Source organism: Micrasema longulum, unplaced genomic scaffold, assembly GCF_059751315.1.
Source record: "Micrasema longulum isolate JH-2025_06_02 unplaced genomic scaffold, ASM5975131v1 h1tg000165l, whole genome shotgun sequence".
Classification (NCBI taxonomy): Eukaryota; Metazoa; Arthropoda; class Insecta; order Trichoptera; family Brachycentridae; genus Micrasema; species Micrasema longulum.
The window spans coordinates 64,533-90,437 of NW_028277370.1; the positions used below are offsets into that span (position 1 = coordinate 64,533).

General features: G+C 31.1%; 1 protein-coding gene across 2 annotated transcripts in view; it reads left to right on the forward strand.

Annotated features, from left to right (window-relative positions):
* Nucleotides 1-13,188: 13,188 nt before the first annotated feature.
* LOC148284021 (uncharacterized) overlaps nucleotides 13,189-25,905 on the forward strand; it is a 37,812-nt gene continuing 25,095 nt past the window's right edge. The window contains exon 1 of one of the 2 annotated variants that reach the window (XM_088242809.1): nucleotides 13,189-13,410. The gene's annotated coding sequence lies outside the window, so the exon portion shown is untranslated. Of the gene's footprint in view, nucleotides 13,415-25,905 lie in introns of both variants that reach the window. The other variant, XM_088242808.1, reaches the window with a different exon arrangement.

The following is a 25,905-nucleotide window of genomic DNA, read 5'->3' on the forward strand; positions in this document are numbered from 1 at the left end:
GTGGACAAGCTGCACACGCATGATTGCATATAAATAATAGGAACCTAATTATTTATATATGTCTAAATTTTGGATCAATCCCGAATTACGGTTTTCGTAGAAAGTGTTTTAAATACGGTGACAAAATAAACATACGAGTATCTTTTTTAGAATATGAAGAAAATATCATGTAAAGTCGAGTCTTATTTTTACTACGCGCTGTTTTGTATATTATTATTTACGAGGAATAGACGAGAGAAAAAAATTATTTTTTCCTTCATAAATATTTTTTACTATACCTGGCTACGATAAATGTATTGAAGTAAATAATCCAATTTTGCTGAAATTATTTAAAATCTCATATAAAATGAAGTCATCAATTGGGAGCTCTAGCGGAGTTTCCCCGAAGCTTTTTAGAAAGATTTACACAATATTTATAATTCAGGCTTTAACTTTACATTGGTTGACGCATTTTTAGATAGATGGCGTTAATAAATACAAGGTTAATTTAAATATATTATTTTTTTAATAACTCGTTATAATTTAGACATATTTATGTTTTAACAAATATTCAACCAATAATTTCGCACTCTAAAAATGTATGTTTTTTAAATAAAGAAATGTAAATAAAATGCGTTTTCATTCTGGGTAAAATATTTTATTTGAATCGCTTATATCATTAATTTGTTCATTTTAACACCTGAAATATATTTTTTTCATTAATAGAACATATTTTCGAAAATACGTTTTTTATTTATCATCATCATCACTATTTCCTTTCTGCACCTAATGGTGCATAGGGCACTAGATAAGTTACACCAACCGCAGCTTATTTTGATTATTGCTGTTACATGAAAGTAGGATGCTGAGTCTTTGGCTTCAGGTGTCAGTCCAGGAAATTTGAAATATTCTAGTTTAAAAACACTTTTTTCAAAAAAATAGTTCATGCCAACCATGTCGAGAATGGAAGCCAAGACCTCTTGCATGGTAGGCAAACTCGCTGACCACTCCTCCACGAGATCGACGATTATTATAGTATTTTATTAGCGTTTGCATTTAATTGATGAAATGTGCCCGATTGTCTTTTTTATGTTAAAAAAATATTATTATTTTCTATTGTTTGTTAAACAAATAAATATAATTATGAAGCAGAAACACAAAAAAGTAGCCAGAAATTAAGATGCTCGCAACGATCCATGGAAAGACAGATGCTCGGTGTGTGTTTAAGAGACAGAGTAAGAAATGAAGAAATTAGGCGCCGAACCGGAGTCGTGGATATCATGGATCGTGCAGCTAAGTATAAATGGCAGTGGGCAGGACAGATGACGAGGCAAAATGATGGGAGGTGGACACCCAGAATAATAAATTGGAGACCATGGACAAACAAAAAAGTGTTGCAAGTTCACAGAAAAGATGGGTCAACTACATCGCCTCTATTATCGGTAAAACACGGATGATGATAGCGGGTAAAATTGTAATGAACGGATACGTTTGGAAGAGCCTTTTATCCAGCAGTGGAGAGAATAAGGCCAAAAAAAAGAAGAAGATGAAGCAGAAAATAAAGTGATAATTAAATAGATGAGTAACACCAAATTTAAATTAAAAAGTAATATCAATAAGTCTCACAAAAGTGTAACAAAAATACATTGTAGTTCTCATATTAAAATATTTATTAATAAAATGTTTGCACTGGCAAGGCTATTTAAGGCCGTTACGAAGATTGCATCTAATTTGAATATTGAATAGAATCGTTCTTACAATCAACGTACTTCCTGCGAACAAGTGATAAATACATCACTTAGAATCTAAGTATCTAAGTCTCAGATAAATGATTTTCCTCTATCATATTGATACTAATTTGCGAGACGATTTTTACTGCTGTATACAATAGTCCTACACTCTAATAAAATTATCAATTTCCTAGCGAAATTAGATACAAAAAATATTTTCTTACCCGCATTAAAAATAAGAGCATTTAATTTTAGTGCGAAGTTTCTCGAAAATGTACGAAAAAAAGAATAAAAATAGTTTTAATAAAAATGAGCCGCTTTAAAACGTCACAGGTTTTCGTGATTAATAACCAATCAATTTTAGCGTTGTTATGTATTGTGATAGATTTTCGGTTTCTGGGTAGCCATTTTTACAATGCTTAAAGTATTTTGACAGCAACGGTGTTCGATTATTAAATGTCAGCTCAACTCACTGACGACAATTCGTGACGTCACGGGTGGAGTAATTTAAAAACTATATTTTTTTATCATAGCGATGATAATATGATACACAATACATTTTGGCTTAGTTCTTTGTTTGATAGTGTATTAACAAACATATATTTTAATAAAATAAAAACAAAACAACTTTGTTTTTAACCAGTTATTTTTATTTATTATTTTAGTTACGCAAGCTTTGTTTTCAGGGTAATTTTAAATGTTGTACTTTAAATCTATGATATAATTTTATTTTTATTTTTAATGAATTAATAATATGCATACGTATTATAGTAATTTGGCAATAAAACTCGTTTTAAAACTTCTTAAATTACTTAATCAAACAGTGTTTTAAATACTTGTATCCTAAATTTTATAATACCGAATTAAAACAAGTTAAACAAATGCATTAGCTAATTTAGAATGCGTCTGAATTTTACGGTTATTGTCTTTATGTCTGTCAACTGATCTTTTCTGGGTTTTAATGCCGTGTATAATCAGTCCTTGTCACCGTTGCGAAATCTGGCTCAATGATAATTACTATTTAAGCACTTAATCTAAGCAGCTACTGTCTCGTCAGATGCATTTAACGCATTGCTGCCTTCTTAAAATAAAAAAAATATATTATTTATGTTCAATTAATTATTTAATATTGTGAAACATAAGTTCATGCTCACTTGTTTTTCAAAAAACATTTTTGTAAATAAACTTTTGCAGTCTTATTATTTAGTTTGTGCCCAGGCAGATGAATAATACAGTTCTGTGTGTGCAATAGAAATAAAATCGAAAAAATACGTAAAAAATATGTTGAGTCAAAGGGGATGCAAACACCACCATGTCCGAACATGCACTAAAATTATGTTGATAATGTTCAGCGATATGTTTGCAGAGGGGGGGTTAGGGAGGCACGTAGCTAAGGGGTGGAACGTTACACGCTTGGTTTTTTTTTTTAATCTAAAAGTGGGCTATATTGAATAAATATTTGATATTTTTTTAGGAAAATATTATTTTTAAATGTGAAATACCTTTGCGTTGGTTAAATACAAACATTTACTTACATTAATTGAAATGTTTGACCACAAAGTTAATACTTTGAACATAAATAATATTTTATAGCAGTTTCATATAGCGTACACATACATTATTGCGTTTATGTATTTGCAATTAAGTTCTGCGGTCAATACTCCTAACAAAAAAAATAACAAAAAAAAGTACTACTGTTTCCGTTTGATTACCTATTAATTTAATTAACCTTATCGGATAAAGGAAATCCACGGTTAAAACAGGTAGGTAGTAATTTCCTCTATAATCTTAAAGTGGTCAATTGGTCTTTTTATTTAAAAAATTTTTTTTGTGAAAAGTACCTACCTTTAATTATAGACGAATAATTTTGAAAAAATGAGATATTCGTGTTATCGGGCGCACTAAGTTCAATGATGAACTTATATGCCTTACGGGAAAATGAATACAATAAATGTTGTCTTGCGCTGTAAAAATTGGAGCATTCAATTGTACTGCAAAGTTTCCTGAGAATATACGAGAAAAATAAATAAAAACATTTTAATAAAAAAGAAACTACTTTGAATGACGCCACTGGTTCATATGAATGAACCTATGATATGAGAGTTATGGAAGACTTCCGGTCTCTTGCCATTGATGGACCAATGGGAGGAACTGATCGAGAATAACCGGAAAAAAACTCTGACGTAAAACGCGGAGTTATTTCAGAATTAAAAAACTTTAAAAAGCTGTTACGCTGATAATACGATTTGTAAAAAATGAAAAAAATTTTTTGGCCTAGTTTAATAGTCTATCAACAAATATTTTTTTTATAACCACTGAACTTCCTCATTATATGCTCTGCTAAAAACAGCCAGGCCTCTTTCATACAAAAAATATAATAGTCACCTTTTTAAAATAGTGGTGATCACAAAAACGGCATTTTTCAATTTGCAGAAAACACCCAGAGCACGAGAAAAATCTTGAGGTATATATGCTGATGCGAAAGAAAGATTAGTGCCTCAGGAAATCAAGTTCTCTTAAATAAATGAAAGCGGATTAATAAATAGGTTTTTTTTTTTTTAAATACCTGTATTTTTTTTATTAAAAATAATAAATTGCGTATTAATGATTTACCCAAATATTTCATTTTTAGAGCTATTCTCAACAAGTTGTAAGGAACTCACTATTAAAAAATGGGAATCGAGTTGGGGTAGAGTGGGATTTTAACCACGAACCTTTGAGCCGTGAGTCCGAGACACTAGCCACGGGATCTAGATCTGGCTGTTTTCTGCAAAATGCGTATTTTAGGTTGTGTTCTTTTAACGCAAAATTATAATTTTATCAAAGTTTTTATAACAAATTAATTAAGTCTACCCTAATATAATTATTAAAAAATACGTTCAATACATAATGAGACAAGGTACATCAGAGTTTTTCTAGGACTATTTTTCAGCAGAATCCACACCTTAGTTTGAGATCAGCCAGACTTTCAAAATGATTAAAACTGATCAAATGCATATCTACGTTCAATTAGTGGTTCGATAATTCTGTATAAAGTTTGAAATGACTAGTTGAACATCCTTTACTAAACAAACGTCATAAAATTTAATGTCCCGTACGCGACAAATACAGGCAGGACCATTTTATGTGAACAAATCTGATACTAATTTATATTAATTCGCCTATTCAGATACTACATAAACTTGGAAATGCATTTAGCTCTATTGCTATTATATATATTTTTCTGTTCCACATCTTAATTTAAACAAACACTTTTAGCTATTAACATATTACAACAGAGATGAAGAACATTTAAGAGAAGGTAATATAGAAGTCCAGGCATCTACAGGGCTTATGACCTGTCAATGGCTGGTTTAAGTGGCTATTATATTACCTTCTCTTAAATGTTCTTCATCTCTGTTGTAATATGTTAATATAAACGGCTCCCCAGGGAGTTGAATCCAGTCCTTATCTACAAAAATTTGGACAAACTCAAAATATTGTTACTTTTAGGTATGGTTGAATAATTTATAAGGTTATTTAGCCATTTTGTGTTTGAGTTCCATTATTATCTTTGTGCATTTATTTATTTCATTATATTTCAATTTTTGTGTTTATTTCATTTATACTGATTATCACTATGCAGTTTTATGTTTAAACCTACTACGTCATAACGTAAAAGCTCGCTTGGGCCTTTCTAAATTAATAAAATCAAACTTTAAAAATAAAATTATCGTATGAAAATATATCATTTTCGGAAACAATATCATTTATTGTTAATATCATTTTTGCGTTCTTTTTTCAGCTCTACTAGGTAAGAGTACGCACAACCATTTCTTTGTACAAGGTTACAGTAAACATATTATACTATGTTAATATTTTGTACAGAAATCACTATTCATTGCTGCAAAACCAATGTAGTCAGTGCACTCATCGAGTCACCATTCTTCACACCTTAAAATGGATCCAATCCACTTCCAGTGGCTTAACGTATACCTCTTTGTGAAGAGTGCGACAGAGGACTTGTTGGCTCGTTTGATCATCTCCCCATCGGTTTTTTGGTCTCTTCCTGCTTTCTTTAAATTTACTGCCCTTTCCTTTTTATTCTTCCGTTCATCCTTTTTTGTATATTTTAATATATTGTATTGAGAACGTATGCGTAATCTTCGGGTGCGTATCCATAGCTTTGGCTACCATTTGTCGACATAACCAACATTATCTATAAATTGACATCCAGTGACAAAAACAAATTCACCTAAAAACAAAAATGTATGATCATTGAACAAAATAAAATGATACTCACACTTGTATAATAGTGGTCCTAGTCTTATAACATATTATTTGTTTTTATTGATTTTTATATCAAAACCACCAAAAAATATCCATTTCTTTTTTGAGAAATGCAATCCAATACGCGATGTAAACGTCATGCGGCGATTGATGGTTTAGGCTATAGATAACCGATTAAAATTCCATTGTTTACTTTGAAAACGTGTTTCAAATAAACGGCGATGCATACTCTTTGATAGTGCGCACTCATTTATTGTTGTGGGCGATATGTGAATTTTCTCTGATATATTTTTCCAAACTCTTTCGATTTACAATGTTAAAAAGTATAATAGGCAAATTTCATATTTTTGTAAGTATATGATTTACCAGCACTGTCTAGTTTTTTGACACTCTGACTTAAATGCAAAAAATAAGATTGTTTGACATCTAATAGTTTTGCGGAGTTATTTAAGTCATAGATAAACTATTTGTCACAAATAGAATGCATGTAGACTACAGCTTGAGTGCAGGATAATCGTACTACGGAGAGTTTTATTGTCTACTGCTATAGTGCAAATTTAGAATCCGATGGTGTTCCTTGTGTTTTTCGTAAGGAACGAGACAAAGTTTTCTGTCGTGATCTTCTAAATCAGAATTTAAAAACTTCTTCTTAGTAATTATTTCAATAAATGTTTGATGTTACTTGTTGAAAGTTAAATTATTTAACCACGTATGTTTATCATTTGGCATGGTGCCAAAAATCTGTAAACAAACTAATGCACCAAGTTAGTTTATTGGCATTTGGTTTTGATATTTTATTTCTAATTTTCTTTAGAAATTATTATCTTACCATTAAACATAAATTATTAATTGCAAGTTGTTTGAACTATTTTTTATATATATATAAAGGTTATTTTTATTCAAATATAATAAACGCATCTTATTTAGTACTTACCTAAACAATAATTTAACAAATATTATGAATCCAACAAAGAGAGATATTTTCATTAACAATAATAAAATCGAAGTGGTTGATGAATACATATATCTTCAACACAAAGCCAAACTTGGGAAAGATAACCAGACAGCGGAGTTGCCAAGAAAAATAGGGCTAAGTTGGGCTGCTTTCGTCAAGCTGAAATATATTTTTGAAAATAAACAAGTCCCTGTATAATTTGGTAATGTATCCAAAATAAAACAAGTTTATTGTATTGTAATTCTACTTTATTTTTTATAAAATATACAAAGGGTCCCCAATATAACATATCCCCAATATAACCAAAATATTCCTCTAATATACTCAGTATACCCTAATTGAATTTTAATTACTCTATTTATTTTGGCTTGTGTAGAAATCCACAAACATAAAAAAGCAATTATTTTTAGTATATAAGGAAACTTTGTAAATATTTAAGTTAGTTTGTTTGAAAATGTCCTAACAAGACGAAACGCGTCACAATATACCCTTTGTATATTTTATAAAAAATAAAGTAGAATTACAATCCAATAAACTTGTTTATTTTGGATACATTACCAAATTAAATATGGAATTCTACCAATTGTCTGCATACACAATAAATAAGTCCCTGTATGATTAAAAAGACAAGTCTATGAATCGTGTATATTGCCGGTGACGACATACGGACTAGAAACCATGTCTGTAACACAGAAAAGTAGCCAGAAACAAAAATGCACGCAACTATCCACGGAAAGACAGATGCTCGGTGTATGTCTAAGAGACATAATAAATAATTAAGAAATTAGCCGACGAACCGGAGTCGCATATAACATGGATCGTGCAGCAAAATTAAAAATGGCAGTGGGCAGAACACTTGGCGAGGCAAAATGATGGCAGGTGGACACCCAGAATAATAAAATGGAGACCATGGGTGAACAAAAGAAGTGCTGGGTAGCCACAGAAAAGATGTTTCAATGACATTGTCTCGAATGCTGGTAAAACGTGGATATTGAGAGCAAGTGATAGAAAGGAATGGAGACGTTTAGAAAAGGGCTTTATCCAGCAGTAGAGAGAAAAAGGCTGAAGAAGAAACAATATATATCATCTTGTGCCGGTATCTGTATACTTTACCCTAATTTAAACTACAAATATATTACATTTTTCAAAAAATTCACTTAATAGTAGGTAGAGCAGAGTCCTGTTTCTAATTATTAACATTCCGCTGGACGTGGGAAAGTGACTAATTTGCTCGTGAAAACATAATTAATAAAGAAACATTACAGGGGTAGATTTCTAAAGTTTTTTGTTACCCTACTTATTTATATAAATATTTTTAGTTCATTTCGGCGCGTCACATACTGTATTTTTCGATTACCAAAACGTGCTGTTGGCAATGTAGATATCAATATTTATATTCAAATGTAAAAAATCAAGAGAAATCGAGAGAAACAGAGGTACTATTCTGAACCTCGTCGCGGGAGTGGAAATGAGAGAAAAGTTGAGATTTGTATGTTATGCATGCGGATTCACTTTGCTTCATATATGGACGTGCTTACATAAAAAACTCTCACTGCATTGTTGACGATCTGAGATTTTTAGTTTTTATGTTTTTGTATAATTTTCATCTTTTTACTAAACATAAAATCAGAATATATAAAATGACACATAATTTAAAGACGTATACTGCGTCATAAGCTAAAAGGCAGTTATTTGCAATAGTAATATTTTGAGAAGTGACACTTTTTAGTATTTATTAACTTTATGGAAATTTAACAAAACTGTTAATAATCACAAGCAAAAACACAGTATGTCAATGGTTTACTAAAGGATTAAACCTGAGTATCTCATATCTTAAATTTGTTGCAACAGAGAGGGAAACCATTTTTGAGAAGGGAATATGGGAGTCTAGGCATTTACAAGGCTTATGATCTGTAATTAGCTGTTAAAAGTGGCCACTTTACACACTGTGTAACATTCACCATTCTGCCTATGTTTAACCATAACCCTTGCAAATGCCTAGACTCCCATATTCCCTTCTCAAAAATGTTTTCCCTCTCTGTTGCAACAAATTTAAATATGGTTTAAAAAACTTTTAAAACATTATATCATTTTTCGTAATGAAATATTTATTTTACTGTTCTTTGCTATACATATATCAAATGGTTCGAACTTTCTTGTAGAACCTTTCTTCATGTTAAACTCATTTTGTGATTTTGCTTATGACTGAAACTATGAAATTTCGTACCAAAATGGGATTATTATAAAACCTGGCAGTGGGACAACAAATGACGGAAACACCGCAAGGCGATTCTTTCAATATCTAGAGATTTCTGCGGACTGTAACTATTTTGATAATGATTCGATTCTGCAGTGGGTAATTATATGAATAGAAACAAAGCGAATTCGTATAACGTGTTAAACTTAATTGTTTTAATGCATAATAAATTTATTTTTAATATTTTCCTACGATGTGTTTTTTTAATCTCTCCTTAATCACAGTTTACCCTGTTAAAATGCTTTCATTCCTCAAACATTTTTTTTGCTAGGTATATTTTTAATGCTATTGGTTATTTATTATAAAAATAACTTTTATCATTCTTAAGAACAGATAAATATGAAAATAGTTCGAAGTAAATATTATTGACAACCTAGAATCATGATCCGGACCTTTGTGGACGGCCATATACAATTCAGATACCAAAGTTTATTAATAAAAATATATCTATATGTATAATGAACATACCATTGCAGGAGACTGCTGCAAGACATTGCATAGATTTGAAAACTGCCATTTTGCTTATGACGGCCATATACAATTTAGATACCAAAGTTAGTTAGTAAAAATATATATGTGTAATGAACATACCATTGCAGGAGACTGCTGCGAGACATAGCATAGATTTATAAATATATATGTTGAACTGTTAAGCGTGCTAACCAGATGTTTATTAAAATTTTATATGTAATAGTTTTTATTTGTAGCATTCTTCAATAATATGCATGATTCCACTTTCCATTAAGTTGTATCCCAACTCAACATGGGGCTCTTGGCCTCATAAAGTTGGGGATACGTTATTATTTTTTTGTAATATGTATCTATATATGAATAAATAAAAATATAAAAAAAACCTTTTAAGCTCTCTCCTGCAAAGTATGTAAAAGATTTGCAGAAATAGCACTTTGCGTAATGCACGTCGATATGGCCACACCGATGATTAATCGTCAAATAAATACAAATACATGGAACCAAAAATGATGATTTTCATTTAGAACATTATTGCGACCTTAAGACACATAAAATTTTAACAGTTTTATAATCTCGAACGATGAAATGTCAATTATAAAACTGTTTATTCTACATCATTTGAAGTTAAATCATCAGTGTGGCCATATATGTAGCAAAGTGTAGCCAAATGCAAAAAACTAAAATCCACAAATTTTCCACTCTTTGCCCCCGGAGAAGATTTATTGACCCAGGGGCTACTAAAAATAAATACTTGATAGTAAATAGGTATCACATTATTATTATTACGGCTATTTTATAGAGCGCCATTTTTGTAATATAATACCTCAAGGGCACTATTCAAAGTAATTATATTATGAACCTAACCTAACTAGTTCCATTAGAGCAAATTAAAACAAAGGTAATTTACAAGCCACTCATTTATAATGCGATATTTTAAACTACAAACAGCTGTCATAATAAAAAGAATGCGTGTTATTATAAACTATTTTTTATTTAATTAAATCGTTTTGAATGTAACCAATCTGTAGCGACCTAATACTTTATTATGGATTCCTGTAATATTATGCAGGTGATAATTTAAATTTTTGGTACCTTTCTCAAGTCTTTTTTAAAACCACTTTTCCAGTAAAAATATTATTCCGTAACTAATTATTTTCGTGAATTCATTCGTATTGTATAAGAGGGAACGAGACCGAAATACGACTTTGATTACGATAGAGTGAGATGGATGTATGACGAACGAACGAACTTACGAAACGAAATTGTGGCAGAATAAACCTCCTGACTGTTTGTGAGACAAGTGACGACACTATTGCTTTAACGATTTTAACTTTGTATGATCGCGTAGGTAGGTATTTAGTAGATATGTACCTATTGGCTATGACGTATAAATCGGCCAACCTCTCTTATAAAATTAATGGTTCTCAAACTGTTTTCATTCTTACTGAATGGATGCGGTATTCGGTATTCATTAGATATTAATATAATAATAATAATTTTGAATATGTATACGACATTTACAATTAAACACAGAAACCAATTAAATTTCCCATGAAAAGTGTAAATTTGTTATTTTCTGCTATTAATTTTTTAACACTTAGCGACTCGCAAAATTTGAAAATAAAGAATGTAGTATTTTATGCTTTGGTTTTAATGCAACTTCCACACGCTTTCCACAAAGTTTTTGCTACCATTCATGTCTGCTGAGGAAGAATGACAAAATTCGACATAAGTCTTCTGTTTAATTAATGAAATAAAATAAATAAAAATAATTGGACAAACTCACTGTGAAAATTAAATCAGTAGAGTTGATTTAAATTTAAATTGCGGTTTATGAAATTGAATTTTTTAAAGGAGTAAGTCGTTTATTGACCAAACAGTAATTGCTTTTTTGTATGAGTGAAACCGGTAGGAAGACCTACGGTCTTTAAAATGGTTTTCAATTTTGTGGGGAGAGTGCTTACACCGATTGCCACAAGCCACTTGGCGAAATGCTTGGCAAGCGTACGCTAGCCGAACGATAGCATCCACATGCTTGCGAATGTGGAATTTAATACTGAGCTTCCATTTGTTCCGAACCTACAGTGTGTATATTTAATATATGGCTTCTTTTAATACAAAATACCGACACCCCACCATCCCAAATCGTATCAAGCGCTCGCCAACGTCTGAAGGAAAGCCAAACTCCTGATCCACACGCTTGTGCTTGTCGATTCTAGGCAAGCATGTGGAGTCACCTTAAATAATCAAAAGTCGTAGAAAATCATATAACTAAAAATAACCAAATGTTATGTACAGTAGGTACTTTTCTTGGGTTTCATCGAATTAATTATTAAGTAAGTTTTTAAAAAAAGAATGAAAACAGAATGTGGGTATTTTTTCATGCTAACCTATCCTGTTGAGTATGTGTGATGATGTTGCATTTTATGAATAGCGAGATCGCTTTTGTGCCTTCTAATGCGTTTACTTTCGTAAATACCACATAAAGAAATGTTCTTTGTTCAACGATGATTACCCCATTTGAAACTTGTTTACGAAGTTATTCTTCAGTTCTTTTCTTTTTATTTAAACTTTTTTTGATGTGTGATCTATTACGAATATGAATAATGGTGCGAACCAAATTGAACAAACCATCTTGAATCCAACCAATACCATAAGGCACACAAAAGCAATAATGGCACTTTTTAAAAGTATGTTTTGAGCTTCGGGACTAAAATTTTACTACCACTTGATTCTTATTTTCTAACGCAGTTATCATAGAGTTAAGAAATGGCAATTATCTAAGATTGATTGGAAAAACATAGGTAGGCATGTTCTAACCATTTATTTTTAGATAGTTAAATTACGTATCTTTTTATTTGTTCTTGGGTAAATACATACGTATAAATCTAACCTAGCTTTCAATCACAATTGGGAGATAGAAATATTACAGATGATGTTTGTCGGTAAAGCCAACATAAATTCTACTTAAAATTTTCAACATTCAACATCACTCGCAAACGAATAGAGGTGTATTTAATGATTTTTAAATGCAATATTTTCTAAATACAAACTGCACATACAAATCTTATCATTCGTAAATGCAATCTTGTATATTTAAAAACTTAATTATAAGTTTTATTTTAAGTCATTTTTTCACAGTGTTTAATTACATAAATAATAACACTGATAACTAGTGTCATAGCTATATAGCGAGTTAGGTACCCAAAAATATGAACTAAGCACATTTGTATATTTCTTCCTCACGCTCAAGTTTAGATGTGTGTAGTGATTTGCTATATAGTTTCATCAAATTGTTGGGGACAATGGAATTAATGTATATGTTTTTTATAGGTACGTCAGATAAAAATAAAAAAAATTAAACCGACAATCGTCGGTAAATTTCTTACCTTCTTAGTGTAATCGCCCGCTAAGTATCGATTATTTTGCCTACATGACCTAGATTGTGAATAACATTTTCCCAAGTTTAATACAGTTCGAGATTCAGCGGTCTGTCACGACCGCCAGTCTCCCTACCACGCCGCCTTCTTCTGTTTTTACATGTCAGATTTGCCGCGCATTCAGTCGCCGTTCAGTTGTTTCTATTGCGACGTCCAAAATGGCGACGTATTTTCTCGCATTGTGATTGTATTTTGACATAATCGAAACGGACCTTGTTTAGTTTTTAATTTTACTATTGAGTGAGTTATCGGTGCTGTGTGAAAGTTTCGCGACAAGTCGCTGTGTGGAATTTTTGGATTAACCTGACCGTAAGTAAGTAATATTATTATGTTTATTTATAGTCAGCGCGCTCGCTAAGAAATCATGGTTGATAGATTCTTCTTTTGATATATAATTATTTCACCTTCAAACCAGTTCACATGGAAGCGATCGATGTTGTTTTCGTATTTTTCTCTACACAAAAGAGCCGCTTTACTTTTTTATTCGTTGTGATATTATTCAACTTGCAAAGTCAATAAAAATGTTCAAATGAATAAGTAGAATATCTACGACCAGTTGTTTTAATTATTGTTTTACACCTGTCTGCGTAGGAACTTTTTTTTTAATTCACCAATACCTACAATATTATTTTGTATAAAATATACATTTTAATAATTAAGTACCCACCTAATTTGTTGATATTTGTACAATTTTATTGATTATCTGCAATCTGATTTAGGAAATAAATAGATTATTTAAAAAATATTTTTGGGGAAAATATTTTTTTTTGTCAGTAATATATTTTTATTTTAGTCATAAATAACTGAGTTAAAAATGTGAAACAAAATGTAGTAGAGCAGAGTTCTCGTGAGTTCACGACAGAACCCAATGGATAACAACCCGTCTTCTAAATAAATAAAACGTGTAATAAATCAATTGATTCGTAGTAAAGTGGTTGGCGCGTTCGCGTCCCGGGCTTCCTAGAAAGGTTATGAAATATTTGTTTTCAAATTGATGCAATTTATTTAACAATGCAGTACCCTATGCACCACCGGGTGCGGATGAAGGTTTTATGGACGATGATGATTGATCAGCGACCAGGTTTCTTCATGACTTTATCAGACTGGTGAGAGGAGAAATATTTTTTTATATCATATGGAAATAATTGGGGCAGTCGACATCATGGTTGTCAGCCGCTGCCTCAATTAGTATAAATGTAAAAAAATATTCTTGTATTGTAGAAAAACGCGCTGAATATTACACCACGAGGCCGACAAAACCATGCAAGAAGTTCCGGGTGAGATTTCCGACAAGGTTGATATGAGATATTTATTTAAAAGGGTGTTCTTACACTAGAATATTTGGGCTATGTATAGCGTGTGAGCTCGCCAATATATGACAGTAAAAATTTTATTGTCTTTGAATTTCCTAGAGTTTTAACCATCGAAAAAAAAGAAGATTGCAAATAAAATCAACAGACAATGGAAATTTGATGTGTATTATTTTAATAGATTGTTTATAACAGAAAAATACATAGAGAAATATGCATTTTTATTTTTTGTAATAAAAACAGTCTAGTAAATTCGAAAAAATAAAAATACGCTTTATATTAACAATATTAATTAAAATGCAAAAATAACATTGAATACTTGAAAAATAAATATTACTGAGTGTTACAAACATAATTTAAAAAACGGATAGCGATTAAAAGTAAAAACTATCTTTAGTTTAATTCTTATAGCGATAAATACATAAACATTATAAAACAGGAGTTATACAAATACAAAAATAATATTGTAACTAGGTGGCTACCTACACGGTTAAATTTCGAAACACCACGCAATTTCTTATCTCGGCTACGCTATGTAAAATGAAAAAAAATATTTAAATTAATAATTTCATCACATCATTTTTTCGCCCCTGGGTAGCGCCTGCTAACGTCAATCAACAAAAACATCCTCGTTTTAATTACAATATTTCGGCTACGCCATAAGGTAAACGCCTGTAATACTGACCGTGCCCGTATTACTGATCTATTTCAACAAAAACAAAGATAATAGGAAAAAGCAAAAAAAAAACACATTTATGAATATTGGCAACACTAGAACACAGCATCTGTTAATTGTTCACACTTGTTCTATGGTTGACATTCGAATTTTTCTGTTTAAAAAATCAGTTAGAGTTTGGACACCCGGTGACTAACAGCAGTACACAGGAAATCCTTACGAGGTAAGCCTAATTTTCAAAGTTTACTTTAAACCATATATTTTCTGTATTCAATTGTTATTCAGTTATATTTCTATTCAGTCAGTAGGATTTGACTCTTGATATTTCATAAAACAAAGTATTTGTAAGATATTTTTACTATTTGTATCATAAATTTTAAAAATAAAAGTGGTCAGTATTACATCCAACCATTTTTTTGACTGTTTCTTTTACTGACCTAAGCAGTCAGTATTGCATCCGGCTGATATTTTAGTCGTTTTCTTTACTGACCTATGGGTCAGTAAGAGGTTCAGTGAGAATATTTCAAAAATTTAAATTAGTTTGATTGAAACAAAATTAAAAACACATTTTTTGTGTGATTTGTAGAGCACAAAGAATTTTGAATTAGGAAATGTAGTTCTGACTTATATATTTTTGCTTTATTTTAATCTTATAAATGAGTAAAGTTAGTGGTCAGTAATAGAAACAAATTTCGGTCAGTATTACATTTTATAATCTGATGTCAGTATTACATATTATGTCAGTAAATAAGTTCTGTGCCGAGACATATTTTTACATATTTATTTTGATTTAAAATAAAATTAACAAAGTTATTTCCAATGTAATATTTAAATACGCATTTTTTAAATAACGGAACATAAAACTTAAATTTTACTTGTAAATTGATCCAATATCTGACTACCAAACACTATTGTATACGATGTATAAATAACACAAGATAAAATTAAGTAAAACTGGATTTCAAAACATACGTTTTAAGCTACTTTAGATGGAATTTTTGAAAATATAAATTTCATAAACCTTTTGTTTTAGATATGATGGCGCCTAAAAGAATGCAGTATAGTGAACAGTCAGTGAAAGATGCGTTGTTAGCTGTGGAAAAAGGAATGACAATATACAAGGCCAGCAATTTGTATAAAATCCCAAAAACAACATTGTTATACAAGAAAAAGGGCAAGTATCCTGTAGAAAGAATAGTTGGACATCCTACAATTCTAACTAATCACGAAGAACGTCAGATAGTCGATTGGATAATATTTATTGGAGAAAGGGGATTTCCGGCGACCAAAGACCAGTTACTTGACAGTGTTCAATTACTATTATTGAAATTAAAACGCGAAAATCCCTTCAAAGACGGAAAACCTGGCAGGCGTTGGTACGAAGGATTTTTAAAAAGACACCCTGGCATTTCGCAAAGAGTGTCACAAAATTTAATTAGAGCAAGGGCGAACGTAAGCGAAAAAAATTTAAGGCAATGGTTTTCTACTGTTAAGAACTATATCGATGAAAATGATTACACAGATGTTTTGAATGACCCAAAACGCATTTATAATTGTGACGAAACTGCTTTTTTTTTAAGTCCGAAGGAGTCGTCTGTCATAGTGAAAAAAGGTTCGAAATCTGTTTATAATTTTATACACAACGATGAAAAAGAATGTCTTACTACACTTGTGATGGCTAATGCAGCAGGAGACCTCCCCCCCCCAATGATAATTTATAAATATAAAAGAATACCACTTTCGCTAGCCAGAAAAATGCCACATGGTTGGGGAATGGGCAGATCTGATTCCGGGTGGATGACTGGAGAAGTGTTTTATGAATATATAGGAAACGTTTTTTTTCCATGGCTCAAAAAGAACCAGATAGTATTTCCTATAATTTTATATGTTGACGGGCATTCGTCGCACATGACTTTGGCGCTCAGTGAGTTTTGTAAGGATAATAAAATTATATTGATTGCTTTGTACCCAAACGCAACTCATATATTGCAGCCCCTCGATGTAGCCCTATTCCGTCCAGTCAAATTAGAATGGAAAAAGAGAGTTCACCAATGGAAAATTGATAATGAGGGTAAAAAGCTTATGAGAGAAGATTTTGCCCCTTTATTAAAAACTGTATTAGAAACAGCTGGTAATATGAATACTCTTCAAAATGGATTTAGGACTTGTGGGTTGTATCCATTTTCCCCAGAAGGAGTCAACTATAGAAAACTTGATTTTAAAAAAGCGCGTCCTTGCACGTCAACACCATCATCGTCTTGTCCTAAGCACGTCGTTACTTCTCAAAATCTGTTGAAAATTCCTAACAACAAATACAACGCCGTATTTCTACGTTTATTTGAAAATTTACTGACAAACAACCAAATTGATGCATTTAATGATCAAACAAATGATACATGGAATGGTCCAAAGGAAGACGAAAATTTGTTCTACATTTGGAAAATTACGAAGAATTTAGTCAATGAAAATATCGGATTGGTCACAGGGAATAATGACGAATGTCATTTAGGGTATGAAACTTTCGTTAACAACGATACGTTGAATGAGTCTCTCATAGCGTTTGACGATAGTTTTTGGTCAACAACAGGTGATGAATCTGAAATTATGACAATGGTGGTAAAAGATAGTGAACTAATTCCCGAGAAAAACAGTGAACCAATGTCCGTTTCTCTTACCGCAAATTTAGATCGAGAACTCCTAGAACAAGCGGGCACAAGCGATACTAATCTCAATGAAGCGACGCCTTGTAAAACTCCTAATTCTAAAACAATTATTAATGCTCTTACGCCCTTTAAGCAGTGTCTGTTTTGGCCAGAAGATAAAGTGGTAGAGAAAAAGAAAATTACAAAAAGAATTCCAACTGTCATTGTTTCATCAAACGATTATATTAACTACCAGCAAAAGGTCAAAGATGACAAAATGAAAAAAGATGAAGAAAAATTGGAAAGGAAAAGATTAAAAGAGGAGAAAAAAAATGTGGTGCTTGAGAAGAAACAAGGAAAGATAAAAAAAACAGAAGTGCAACGGAGTTGTTTAAATGACTTTGGCGGTTATAAATTGAATGAGTATGTAATTGTAAAGTTTGAAGAAGAATATTTTCCAGGGATTGTGGTGAAGAGCAAAGATAATGGTTCCGCCTTAGTCAGAGTAATGGTTATGAGTGGCCAGAATTGGAGGTGGCCAGAAAAAGAGGATACTATATGGTATTCTTCTGAAGAAATTATAAAAACAATTCCAGAACCGGAATTGCTGAATGCGAGGGGAATTTACTCCATCCCTGATATAACAATATTACGCTGTTCATCTGATAAGTAAATCAATATTTTAGGTATTTCTTTTAGTAAAAATTATTTTACTATTTTTTTTTAGTTACCTCTATGATTATTAATTGATATTTTTCTTATGTGTTGTTAGATTTATTATCAAATATATTGAATAAATAAATCAAAATCTTTTATTTCACTCCCGGTCAGTAATAGGATCACCATAGGTCAGTATTAGAGTGAAATCCATTTTCAGTATGTCAGTAATGAATACAAAATCTGGATATGTTTAATATTTTTTATTTATTTAAATTGCTTGATTTTTTACTTTTATTTTTTTAACGTATTGAAGTAAATTCATCAATTTTAGAAATAGACAAAATTATATAGTTTCAATTACCAGGTATTTAAAAACAAAAAATGAATAAAAATGTCTGTCAGATTAAGACACGAAATGGGTCAGTATTATAGCCGTTTACCTTAAATCTCTTTTTTTAAATAATTTCTCACGTCACAAAGTCGCCCCTGGGTAGCGCCTGCTAACGTCAATCAACAAAAACATCCTCGTTTTAATTACAATATTTCGGCTACGCCATGAATCTCTTTTTTTAAATAATTTCTCACGTCACAAAGTCGCCCCTGGGTAGCGCCTGCTAACGTCAATCAACAAAAACATCCTCGTTTTTATAACAGTATTTCGGCTACGCCATGAATTTCTTATAAAAAATGTCAAAACGTCACAAAGCCACTCTCTGAGTGTCGCTACTGACATCATTTACAAAAACATAATTATTTGTGCTTTTTTCAGGTACGCAAATTTTTTTTTAAATACACCTACCTAACCGATAAAATACTATTAGTAATTAAACCAAGGTGTGCTTTAAAGTTCCGTATGGCCAAATAATATTATTTATTATTTGAATATTATTGACATGTAGTTCAAGCATTGCTGCATTCACGTTGCTTTACTTCTGAGAGCTCAACTGCTATGTTTTTCTATGGTTATGTTAATGTCATCTGTCATGTATTGGCGAGCTCACAGGCTATACTTACGCCGAATATTTCATAGTCTCTGGACTGGTACCTCAAAAGTAAGACTGATAATAATCTAACCTTCGTGTAAAAAAAAAATCTAGGTACGCTGCAATTGGTACCAATGCAGTGCCCTATGCACCTTTAGGTGCAAATAGGGAATGATGATGATGAAAATATATTAAACTTTTCACCAGTCTGACGATGTCGGTTTCAATGAAACTCAGTCGAATGATCGAGGTCGAAATACTTCAATCGAAGGTATTTGATATTATTTGTACAATATTCTAAATCTATTTATTATTTAGGATTTGAATCATAAACGTAAAAAACTTACTTTTCATACTTTCAGTGTCCATAGTAAACCAGCACGCATGGGAATATAATATTCAAACATTGCGTATATATAGATAATCAAAAAATGCCGTTCGTGAATATGGAAATCATTTAATCCAGCCGATGACAGATCATAAGCATTGTAAATTCCTAGACTTCAATGAATTAGTTTTTATCTTACAAAAACGTATGCGTGTACCTTAAATATTGATTTACCAACCTTCTTCTATAACACGTTTATTCGATTTGAGTTTTAAAAAAAAATTAAAGTACTCTTTTATTATTTTTTCTTTCTATATTTTATGAATACATATTATTGGTCCTTTTTTTCTTTATTTATTTATTATTATTTAATTATCATATTATTTTCTCTCTTTATTTTATTTTAAAATTATTAATGTTTAAATTTGTTGCAACTGAGAGGGATAACATTTTTTAAATGAATATGAAAGTCTAGGCATTTACAGGGTTCATGATTTTGTGATTGGCTGGATTAAGTGGCCATTTTACACACTGTGTAACATTCACCATTCTGCCTATGTTTAAACATCCACATTTCCTCAACTCTTCCTTCTGTCAACTTCTGTGAAGTAAAAGAGCTGTAACCTTTATCATGTAGGTGAGGTTCATCCGACTGAACCAATTCACCTACTAAGCAACGCCTGAAAACACTTTTCCGATTTTTATACTTCTTTTTTTACCACGTAGTTAATACAACAATGTTTGAGTATGTCCAAATGCTTGCAGATTGGCTGGATTTCCTCCCTAGGGAGTTGTTCATATTTAAATTAAATATTTAACTACTACTTTAAATGACGTCTCAAGTTTTTCTTAATCAGTCAATGATAGTGCCGTGATAAATTTCCGGTTTTTGGAAAGCCAACCTTCTAATCAGGACAACTCACCGAAGAGAACTAGTGACGTCACGTGTGGAGTAATTAAAAAAACTCTAATAAGTCGCAGCGATGATAATACTCGTACGATACATGAAAATATTTTTTTTTCTTAGTTTGATAAAATGAACAAATTAAAAAACATTTTCCAATTGTTATTCCTTTTCTTCTACTAGTTAGTTTAATCAACAATGTTTTGAATAAACAGTGTTTATTTAATTGTACTACTTATGATTGTGTTTATTATTATTGATTGCGTTTGGATACAACACACTTATTTTTTTATTTTTTTATGACATTCTGCAAAGTTCATCGTTGTTAATATAATAATATTTTATAAATATATTATATAATATTTTATTGCTGAGTACTGCGTAGGTATATTGTAATTCACAATAATTAAATCATTCACTGTGAAAAGTGTACCTATATAAACGTTTTATACAACAAATTTATTTCACAATTATTTTATAATTCTGTATGCATTTCGTGTAAAATTTGTAGTCATTTTCCTAAAATAAACAAAATAAAATAAAACATGTAATGTCAATAGCACAAATACCGTAATTAAATAAATAATTCATGTAAATGCAATTCCAGCAAAAAAATGTCCGTAAAACCTAATTTTAAAAAATGCATACATTTGTGACCTTATTTCGATGATGATACTTTTTTTTAATGTTTTTTGCCTTTAAATCATTCGGTGCCAACTTTTTGGGAAATAACACTATTAATTTATGGAATCGATCTCCGACTTTACAATACCGGAATACTGTTTTTATCCACGTTTTGTGAGCGTTCTAGTATTTTTTTATTGTTAAAATCGCGTATTTGGCTTTGTCAGTTGTCATTTGACACGCAAAAGAAGTGTATTTGTTGTATTTTTCTAGGCTTGATAAATTTTCTGCTTTAAAATATTTCTCTTCCGAGTATTACCGTATTTTTAAATTTAATTTATTGAACTGCAATCATAAATATGAAAAACAGACGAATCTTTTTAAAAACGTTGATTATTTACCTGAAATAAGAACATAAATATCATCCCAAAAATAAAATCTCCAAACAACAATAACGTTACATTGAAATAATGTATTTTTGAAAGTGTTTTTAAAAATAATATTAAGAAGGTTAGCGGTCTCGCTTTCGTTCATACAAACGTTTTTCTCTGGAATATGCCACTAGAGCTAGGATTTTTTTTACACATTATAGATATTATTTATCATTGGCATGTCTATTGTTTTATTTTTTTATTTATTGTTGTTTATTATGGGTACTACGAGTACTAGGACCATCTAAAAACCCAAAAAAGCGTCCAGTTTCATCTGCCGTCTTCGGTCTTACGGTTTACAAATATGGTAAAAACGGAAAAAGTACCGGCACAGAAAATTTCATTATGATATTCTTTCTGAAAAATAACAAAAAAATTGGATCAGTTTTGAGGTGCTGAAAACGACATAACCAGTCAGACATGCAGTTATCTTTTTCTCGCAGTGTCGGCGAGGCATTTGAGAGGGTGTCCGAAAAACAATGGTCAAGTATTTATCAAAATTGTCTAGCACCGCATATCCTCTTAAAATTACTTGGTTGATCGTATTTTTATGTTTAAAGCGTAGAAAGGCCCGCATAGAGCCGGCGTTACCTCTTATTGAAGGCGAAAAAGTACGTTCAGATAGTTGGGGATTACTTTCATGTAGTTTCTGAATGGGAGATGAGATCGTAAAAAAATACACTTTTAAGCAATAACTTTGGATTTTTTCTCACGAAAAATGACAATAATGCATAGGAGATCAGTGTTATACGAGGCGGACTAATCTCCACTCGATTACCTTTCTCAGGATTTTTATCTAAGAGTATCCATCGAGTCAAAAACAGTATTTTAGGATTCTGATTCTTTTTCACACACAGAACTCTTCATCACTGTCACTATCTAAATATTGAAATTGTTCATTTATTCTTCTTCTTTCCTTTCCCTCTCCTCTCTTCATAGTATAGTGTTAATTAATTTTTTTAATGTATATTTTTGTTTTGTTAATCTTTGTTTTTAAATTTTGTATAAAACTGTAAGATTCAATATGTCCATGTATTTATAATTTTCTTAAACTGAACAGTTAGGGTAGGTAGGAAGAAATTGCCGTAAGGCAATATGCCCGCCCTTATATGCATATATATATATTGTAAATGTATATAAAGTGTCAAATAAATAAAACTCTTCTTCCGTCCAGACACGGATTACATTGAAAGCCCCCACCAAGTAACACGGATCCGTTTCAAAGGTCTTTTGACCTCTTTTCAAATCCGCATATTGCGAAAACAAATTTTAAAAGTTTTATTTTATTTTAAAAGTAATTAACGATTAATTACTTTTTAAAAATCATGTTAATTAAAGATTCGCGTTATTAAGAATTTACATTTACTGCCCCTTACCACCATCATTGCACCTTAATAAAAATATATTACTTCATTGGCTCGTTAATAAACCGGGAGAAATAAGTCCGATTGGGCAAACCAGAGCCGTCGCCACCCCTCACTCGGCCTGGCCCTTTCGTAACAGTTCATACAGAGCAACCTTTTCACTTTATTTTGCCTGTTTCAAAGGCATCCTAATTCAAACATCGATCAAAAATTAAAACCTTTTACTTGGGCCCCAAAAGAAAATCACACAATTCATAAATCCTTATATTCCTCGATTCACCCTATTGAAGACAAGAAACTACCATTCAAAACCTGGGATCATCCTAGTCAAGACCGATCAATTAACCTTTTAAACAGAAAATATGAAAACCCAATCTCACATACGAGAACAACGTCCTTAACAACACACCGCGTCCGTGAAGAAGCAACTCAGCCCGATCCCCGGCTGATAGACACCTCCCAGCACTACTCGTTTTTGTATTAGTATCTGACCCCTCTCCTCTTTTACGGAAATGTAAAATACATGACTTAAATAAGGTTTTGCATGCCGTCACTATCCGATAAAGATCCTGTCTCCGCCGAAAGGCTAAAGACACGATGCAACAAAAACCATGCGCTCTTTGATTCGTCAAAAAGCATCCCATTTTTCCACGCACGCTCGTGCAAATTTTGCAAGTTATCTAAAATTATTCGGATTCACTTATTCAAGAAAACAATGTAGTAATTAAATTCGTATTATTTGATTGACTGCTAATATTATTTTCATTTTTTATATCTCCCGATAAATAAGCTATCATTGTGCTAATGAACCACTACTCAATTATTCTATGATTAATTCTTTCAATTTTATTACTCACCAAGATAGGTTTTGATTTTTTCAAACAGGTCATTTACTATAGAAATAAAAATAGACATGACTGTGTTTCCCTTCGACTTACTCATTGCATTTCAATTGAAATAATCAACTCACATAACTGGAATGTTAATCTGTAGGTATTATATGCGTGCGCCTTTTGAATGTTTTTTTTTTTTCATAATTTTATGTTTTATGATGTCGCTAGCCCAAAGCAACCGTAAAGTAATTCCGAAATTTCCAATTTAAAAAAAAATACATGCATATAAATTAATGTTTTCAAATAATAAAATATTTAAGTTAGATAGTTGTTAACCTATGTGAACATATGGTATGAATAATTTACTTTGAATGATTGAATTCAGTCACACCCTTTGCACACCTCAAAGAACGACTATTTTTTATTTTTTATTTATTTTATTTTTTATTTATTTTATTTAGAAAACATACAGTCATACAAAATAAGTACTAAGAACAACAATTTTTTAACCTAAAAAGACCAATTAAGTTTTCATAAATTAAAAAGATATAAACATTAAATGTGACAAAAAATAAAAAATAAATAAGAATTTTAAGTGAGAAAAGGATAATTGTTGACATTTGCGTTTTCCATGGAGGTAATAAATTAAAATAAATAAAAATACCGAATGTACACTCCGAGCCATCCACGCACACACATGAACGCACATATAAAACATACACAAACATATACATTACATGTGGCACATGTACATAGCATAAACCACTCAAGATGTACATTCAGCAACTATCCCAAATAATCGACCCCATGAAGAAATTTTCTGTACAAATGCAACGTGCAGTTAAAAATGTCTACATCAATACTGAGTCCGTTATAATTTCTACAGGTACGTCTAATGAATGAATTCGAGGTATAATTGTTTTTACAAGTTGGTACATAAAAAAGGGAATTTAATCTAGTATAGCGAAGAGGACAACGGAAACCAATATTTTGTAAAAGATACGGCGAATCAACTATGTTATTGAGAATTTTGAAAAGAAAAATTAAATCATATCTAAGGCGCCTTTTTTGTAGTGATTCTATATTAAAATTGATCAAAGATGTGCCGTAATCATTTTCAATGTTACCAAAACGATATTCCAGGCACCTTATAAATTTCTTTTGAATGTTTTCAATTTGTTTAATATACACATTATATTGAGGGGACCATACTATTACATAGGGGACTATCTCAGAATATGTTCTTCAGGTATTTCTTGCTGTTGCTTTTGGTTACCGATATTTATGCATGTAAACCAATCCGGGTTGCGTTCCCGTTGTAGTTTCGACGAACTCCCGGGTTCGAACCCCGTTCAATTCCCGTTCTCTACGGTTATTTACGGGAATTCGAAAATGTTGTTTTTTAACTAATCAAACATAAACTTTTATGTGTTGTTAATTAACGTTACTTAACAAAATCGCAATAATTGTTAAGCTTTATACGTTTACTTTTTTTTGTGTTATCGGCCCTTGATAATTTACAGTTTCATCCATTCTTCACACTATAAACTTTGTAAGAATTTATGATCAATATTATGTCAATGTTTACCGACAAATAGTTAAAGCAAATCGTATCTTATCAAATAACCTCTGAACCTTTAATGTATCAAAACTAACTTTTATCTTTTTAGATTATTATTTACTAATTTATAGACGCGCAGTTATTACTCAATTACCTATTACTAACATTTAGTTTACAATAATCTTGTTAACTAAATCGATAATAAATGCAGTGTTTCGTCGTTGGTCGTTTGTATAGGCACATACCTTATAATGTTTTTAGTAAAATACTCAATACTATTGTTTGGTAGACGAATTATCTGTCTCGTGAAATCTACGGATTTATATAGTTTTCAAGAAAGTTCAATAATTTTACAGGTTGTAAATACTAATGAATTGTTTTACTCTTTTTAACATATTTTACTTCTTACATAATTTTATTTATTGAACATTCTTTAAGTTTTGACGGTACAGAATATGATATACTATCGCCTGGTAACAGAGGACTTC